Genomic DNA, 7,847 nt, shown 5'->3' with positions numbered 1-7,847 from the left:
CCAATTTACATATTAAAATAAAAACATAAACCAAGAGAACATGAAGAAAGTGAGACTTAAATCATAATGCAGGTAAAGATAATTTTGATGTAGTATCCTTAAGTTCCCGTGCTGTTTCTATGATCAGTTAAATGATATGAGCAAGTTCTGGTTCTGTGAACGATGTGTTCTCTTCAAACATAATAAGACACTTGATGGCATGATTCACCAGTCATTCCCAATAGCCTAGTAAAGCTCCCCCTCCTTCCCGCCTCCCTTACAAGATAGTAGGAGGGAAAAGACACTTTTAAATACTGATTGTGTGTGGATGAGCAGAAGAAAAGGCTTCGGATTAGCGTGCAGTATGATAGGAGAGAAGCACAAATATTGGAGAAAACTGCAATTGAGTAAGATTAAGAATGTGACTGAAGAAGCTTTGCTATTCCAGAAGATATGCTGAAAGACTAAAGAAAGATGAGATGCAAAACCATCCAAATGTTTAGTGTGATTCCCTTTCTTGCCTCATTAATTTCTTTGATTTTTTATATGCACACATTTGTATATATATATACACTTTTATAAATACACAGTGTACACAATGTGCAGTATATACATATACTGTGATATGGATGCTGTATGTTCATGCCATAACATGAAATAACTCAGACCTTCTTGTTCCACTTTGTATAATACCTGAAAAGATAAAGCACCACCGGGCATTTGGATAGACTCTTTACACAGCCGGTTTGGGGTATAAATCCTCACTAATAAAGAATGATTGAATTCTTGTTCAGGATGCATGTGATCATTTGGACTTTTGGCTTGAAAGTTCATCTCTTGCTAATAAGTACAAAAAATGTCTGTGTTTCGATGCTGACAAAATGTGCTTCTTACTAAAACCAAGTTTAGTTAAAGCCCTCTAAATAAAATAACTGTAATGGCAGCAGCTCCTGTTATTGATTAAAATGTGTCATCACCACAGATTCAATTTCTCTTCAGATTGCTTTATAATGAAAATATTGTTCAAAACCCCTATTAAAATACAATAACACAGTCTGATATTGACTAACCTAAAAAATTATTTTTTAAAATTATTGCACAGCACAGAGCTATTTTTATATATAGATTATTTCAACAGCTGTATAAAATAGAAAGGACAGTTTTTCTCAGGAATTTAAAAGAGAAACAAATTGTTTCTCTGAAATCAAGGGTTGTGGAAAAGAGTTTGGGATTCTAACAAGAGGAAAAAAGTCCCATTTTCCTACTCAGAGACAGAGGTAATTGACTGCTAGGACTACTTGTACTTGCTGGTATTGATCAGTGACAATAAGAGATGTTTTTCACAATCACTCCTCCTGTGAGGCCTAATTAACAAAGGCTTGGCTGCTGAATTAGATAAGAGCTACTGTCCAGTGAAAGCAATGAAATTGTGTTTGAGCAGGCTCACTTCAGTGGGGATGGGAAGAGGTTTATACTGTATGAAGCAAAATAAGCAGTGAAGGTAAAACCAGCTAATGGATATTCTTGTTTTCAGGGAATGAAGAAACAATTTTAAGAAAGTATTTTGTTAGAAAATACACATATATCTTAAGTTAGATATAATTTCATGTCTAACACAAGAAATCTATAGTTGTGTTCTCATTTGCAGTTATGTGTTTATACAATAGTGTGCCTGTTTGTTGTGCATACAAAAAGGTGACTTCTGCAAATACAAGTAGAGTCTACCATTGCTTTTCTCCTGCTCTACAGATTTCCACACAGGTAAACCAAATAATATGCTCTGAAAGACAGCTTTGAACAGAAAAGGGAATGACTCATTTCTGTGCTGGCAAGTGTTTTAATTGCCTTTAAAAACATTCAGAAGTGAGCTATGGAAAGTACTGTACCTTATCTCAACATGACACCGCTTGAGTCACCATATGTTCTGTAGTTTTTGCTGTGTTTCCCATCCTCTCTTCTCCGTTGTGTTGCTACTCTCCTACATCTTAAACTCTTGCTGTATCTCCATCTGGCACTATATCCATATCCCAGGCTGAATAAAATGATCTACATTTAAAGGCATTATCATTTACAAATATCTTAAAAAAGGACGTGGTTCTAACTTACATCAGGTATTTAATTATTATCATTTCACATGCTGCACTAATTTATAAATGCTCTACAGTAATGATAGTACTTTAAAGACACCCACACTAGAACAGACATTTAAAAACGTTTTTACATTACCAACTGTTTGGCGTACAGTCTGGTTAACCACATTCTGCAATTGGTTGCCATTCTTAGCAATCTACTTGCATAAACACTTGCTATACAGTAGCTGCATCAAAACCCTGCTGCAGAGGATGATCTACTTTGTGCTACACAGTCCAATGGTCTACAAAAATGATTTTGGAGGGCTTGGAGCTCAACTCCAAATGATCTATATTATAGTCTTTATTGCCTTAAATACCTAGGAAACATGCAGAAACATGCAGGCCTTCTATGGCCAGCTTTGGACACTCCTTGCATAGCATTTTGAACACTTTTAGACTGAAGACTTTACTTGCCTTTCCTGAAAGGAAAAGCATCTTATGTCATTAGGATTGATATTTTTTATATTCTGGTTACATCCTTTGATGACTCTAATCAGAACATTTCTAGCATCAATATTTCTGAGGTGTAAGAGGCCTGGATGTGAAAGCAGTGGATCTTAAACCTGAATCCTAGGCATTCCTTAGGAATCACTGTAGAACAATCTGAATCTCAAGTCAAAACCATAATAGGAGTAACTTTGTGCAGGAAGTTGAAGCATGCCAAGCCAGATACACCCATGCCACATGAGGCTTGCTTCTGATTTAATCAGGCACTTTTAATTTCTAATAATGAATAATTGTTTTCATTTTTGTTGCACTTTTTATCCCAAAGGATGCCCTCCACTGCCAAAGTACAGCACCTCTCCTGGGTTTTGCTGCAATCATTATGCAACTGAAGCTTCACTTAGCTGCAGATCTGGAAAAGTGTGAAACTGCCTCATGAAATCAATTGAGGGATAAATTTAGGGAGACCAGAATGAATGAGCCCACAGTGGAATTCACCAAGTAACCAGGACCTTGGTTCTATTGGCCAGGCCCAGCCTTGCTTAACCTCCGAGACAGGATGGCATTAAGCTCCAAGATTTTAATTCTGCTGTTAAATGAAGAGATGTAACCATGTCAAAATGAAGAGTGGCTAAAAGTATTTCGTAGACTTGTAAAAAATGTTTATTTAATTAATTCTAACTCCCCATTAATTAATATTGGTCAAAACTGAGGAAGAAATATGAATTTGCATTGAAGTCCTGCTTTTATATATTGACTGTTTAAACATCAACTTTCCTGAAATAATTAAATAAATTAAAACCTTTAAAAATCTCATTTTTGAACCTTTCATAAGTCTACAGCCAAGATAGAAAAAAATCAGTCTGTGTATACTGTATATAGATGTCTGTGCATTACTCTGTCGTACAATTTCACATGCGTAAGTTCCTTTGCGAGAGATTTAATGCCAGTTGGAGGAGCAGTGTCAGTGCAGTCTCTCGCCAGTATCACTGGCATTTGCATGAACTCAGCAAGTCACAGAAGTCCCTGTTTGCCAGAAAGATGACTAATACTGATCCAGCCCCTAGGCCAAGTATCTCCATTTGCCAGTTAGCAAGTGGTATGTGCAAACTAAAACTTGCAATGTTACGACTATTGGACACCACTGGCCGCAAAGCCACTTGGTTGAAGCTGATACCTTGGCATCTTTCAAGAAATGACTGGATAAGATCCTCCATAGGAGGATAGGAGGCACGTCTTAACACAAAAGGTGGTGGGTATCAGGTCCAGACATGTAGTTAAAGCCAATACCCTGGCTTCTTTCAAGAAAAGGTTGGATGAGGCAATTCAATCGATTAACCACAATCTATCAAATGGTATTAAGAAACAGAAATGTAAACAGTACTTGCATGATTAATTTGCTGGTCAGTCAAAACAATGTATATGTAGATTGAGTGCAGTACAATTGGAATGTAAATGTGAATGTGAGAAAACATTCCTACATTTATGGACAATATAAAATTGAATGCAGATGCAGACAAAACAATAAGAAAATAAAATATTAATTTAATGCTACCGATATTTATAAGTCAATATAATTTGTATATATTTCATATGTTGCAAGTAACTAACCAGGCTAAACTTACTCTTGTGAAAGAGCATTTCAAGTATATCATTTTAAACGTACTCAAACCTCACTTGACTAATGGTAGCAGTGCAACCTTCACTTTCACTTTGTGCATGTAAATTATTATTAATTACTTACAAGCTATAGCTGCAATGTGAAAGCAGGTGTGTTTTTTAACTAAGCTTACCTCAAGGCAGAAATGATAAAAGGCTATTAATATTTGTTCTAGATCATTAGATGAGATCATTGGATGGAAAAAAAAACAAAACTATGTGGAAAACATTATTCAACAATTATGAAAATGAATCATTAAAAAGGCCCCTCAAATGAGAAATTTAAAAGCATAAGGGATGCATTAGTCCATCATTTTTTTTAATTTGGAAATAATCATAAAATGACTTACAGCTATGGCCATGCAAAACTAAGCACTAAATATTACAGAGGAAAGAATGTAATGCTTATCTCAGGGCACCTTTTGTAAGACAGGCATGATAATGTGCCTATGGCAAAGATTTTCTGGGCAGAGAAAGGCACCTTGGGCACATCCACCTTGACTACCAATCAGCACTCAAGTTACCATCAGCCCACAAGAAGTCAGCTGAAAAGGAAGCACACTTTTTCCTCTCAAAACTAACAAGCACACATTTACAGTATGTGAGTGAATCTATCAGTAAAATTCTCAGCTATCCAAGTCTGGCTCACTGCAACGACCCATTTGTTAGCACGGAGGACAGAGGGGGGAGCGAGGGATTGACTGAGGGTGCAGCTCATGCAGAAACAACTTTTTATACTGCGAGTCCCACAGTGTTTACAGGGCAGTTAGCATGAAATGAAGTGATGCTACTCTCAATGACAACCCCCCAAAGTACAATACAAATCAGTGAGATCACTGTTGGATGACCAATATTGAAACCAATGAGGTCTGGAGTATAGGGCCAAGCAACTTCACTGGCAGTGCCACCTCAGAGAGCCAAGCATGTAATATTTTAAAGGAAGAATCATCCATTCTATTGTCATGAGTGAAAGCATTTGCAAAATGTACCTTAAATGTCTTGATTTAGACATACTGTAGAAGAAACAGAAGGAAAGGCGTCTCTGAAGGAGATATGCATGATTGACGTAATTACTTACAGCCATTATGTGGGATCCAAACAACTATAAGAGCAGAAGTTATTTTAGGAAATATATACAGTACTCTCAAAAGGGCAACACATGATAATAACCTGCAGCTAAATACGTCATCCAGCTGTTACGGGCTAGATGGAAGCATGTTACTTACAGAAATACTAAATGCTTTACATCTACATCCATTTCATGACTGTTCTTTTAATTCATGTTCATGGGGGAGGCTGAGCCTATCCTGCCAAGCAACACATGCAAGACGGGATGCTTTACATGTCCTATTTAAATAGAAATTCTGCATGGTGCAGCAAACCATTAATCTGGTTGTTTAAATTGAATGCTAAGAATTTACATTGGTGATCTCCTGACATGTAGTCCAAAGATCACGCTTATCTCAGCCTCTCAGGGCAGATGATAAAGGACTCTGGTGTTTTAAAGAAACAATTATGTTACCAAGACTAAATAGGAAAAGGGAAGAAAATCAGGAATCCCCCTTTCTGGATTATGTGTATAAGCAAGGAAACAAATGATCTTTTATCTTACAAGAATAAGAGGAAGTCATTCATCTCAGCAGTTGTTCTTTTAGGTGCTCTTTTACCATAAATTAGATAAGAATAGGAGAGTTCTTATATGTTGAAACGTGTTACAAAACATGATTTCTCTATGGGTAATAATAATGAGCTTGTCTAAAATGAAATATGGCACACATTACATCATACAAGGAAAGTTTGGGTTGTATGACATTAGCCAAGTTCAGTCAGGCTCAGCTGGCCTAAATCCTAATCATTATTGACATAATTTTCTCTAGTTAGAAGCTAAAAATACTATATGTAACCCCCTCACATCCGTCTTTCACATCCCTCCTCCAACCACTCTTCACCTCTCCAGCTGTCTCTTTGTCACTCCTCACTCTGCATGGTGGTCCCACGCTCCTGGTCTTGTGGCAAGGAGGTCAGCCCTCAGCCAAGCACATTTAGCCAAAAATGTACTATGATTTAAACACTCAGTATGGATTTATCAATATACTTAATTCCTAGGAAATGTTATTCTGAATATGAATATGAATATGTTTTGTTTCCCATGTTGAAATGTGTCACAAACCTTGATTTCTAAGTCTATGTGCAAATATGAATGTTTATCTACAGTAGATTTAAACATTCAACACGTTATATCATAGTTGAAATTCAAATTATAACTTTTAAATGTTTCAAAATCATGGTCTGTGAATTACTGTACATGCTTGAAAAAAAATAACAAAGGTTCCATTATTGTTGGATTTGTTACTTGAAATAATCCTCCTAAACTCATGTCAAAATGTCTGAAAATCATTTACAGGTTTATATATTATTATTATTATTATTTCAACATATCTGTAAAATATTTTGAGGTAATTAAAAAATAGTTACTGTCTTCTTTTTTGCATTTATCACCAAGGACCAGGTGTTCATTGAGAAATTTCTCAAGGTGAATTACAAATATATTACTGAGAAATGAATTCTCTCCGCTTGCTCTAGTCTCCTCCCGAAGGCATGCTAGCCTGGTTTTATTCTTTCTCCATGGTTTGCAGTTCAGAGCCAGGACAGTCATGTGTTCTCAGCTCTTCCTCATGGCTCAGGCCTCCAGGAGAAGCTGAGACACAAAGCAGAACACCTATCAATTAATTCAGCAGCTTATCTAATATTATATACAGTTATCATGCATTTGACTTAACAGAAAAAAATGCCACTTCAGGATTTCTTATAATTTCGATCAGGATGCACAGATAACCTGAGACGTTTGCAGAACAAAAGTTTGCTTCATTTTATAGCCATGTTTGTTTTAATTGGGCTTATTTAAACAGCCTGTTGACAGCTGTTTGAATGCATTTTCTATGACTATTCATTCTCCTTCTTCCGTTCTATGCACTGCAATAAATGGGTAGAGGATAAGCTATTTTCTTCCTTCAAAGATTAGGATCCATTTCGGTGACCGTATTACAAAACCGAGAACCAGTTCTATATGAAATAAACTCTACTAACTACTAAAATAAAACTACAAACTTTTTAGTAATAATTGAGCACCATGGCATTTTATACAATGCTTTTACTAGCATACATATTCTTATGATTAGTTTTTATTTCTTCAAACAATTAGAAGCTGTGAATTTTAAGTGGTGTTGATGTTCTCCCCACATTTTTTCACATAATTTCCTATTCATAAAATGATTAAATGAGGAGATATTAGATATAAACATAAATCTATTGGCTATACAGTATATTGGCTGTTACATATACTGTATTTAGATTTTCTTTAGCGTTAGTCCAAGATATGCCCCAAAAGGGATGCAAAATACATACTTTGATTGCAGCAGTGATCTTGCCCAGTAAGTACTGTAGAACAACCTTGTAATTTTACTTAATTTAAAAGGTTTGACATTCTAGGAGCTAATTCATATTGTTACTAGCAGCACTGCATTAATAATCAAGCAACAATGAACACTGTTTGAATAACAAATGTGCTTTTCTCAAGCTGCAGTAAAAACAAGGTGATTAACATGAAATAACATCTCTTGCTAACCACTTGTT

The sequence above is a fragment of the Atractosteus spatula genome, unplaced genomic scaffold (genome assembly GCF_055471065.1).
Source record: "Atractosteus spatula isolate fAtrSpa1 unplaced genomic scaffold, fAtrSpa1.hap1 Scaffold_84, whole genome shotgun sequence".
In the NCBI taxonomy this organism is placed as follows: domain Eukaryota; kingdom Metazoa; phylum Chordata; class Actinopteri; order Semionotiformes; family Lepisosteidae; genus Atractosteus; species Atractosteus spatula.
This window is presented reverse-complemented; position numbering follows the sequence as displayed.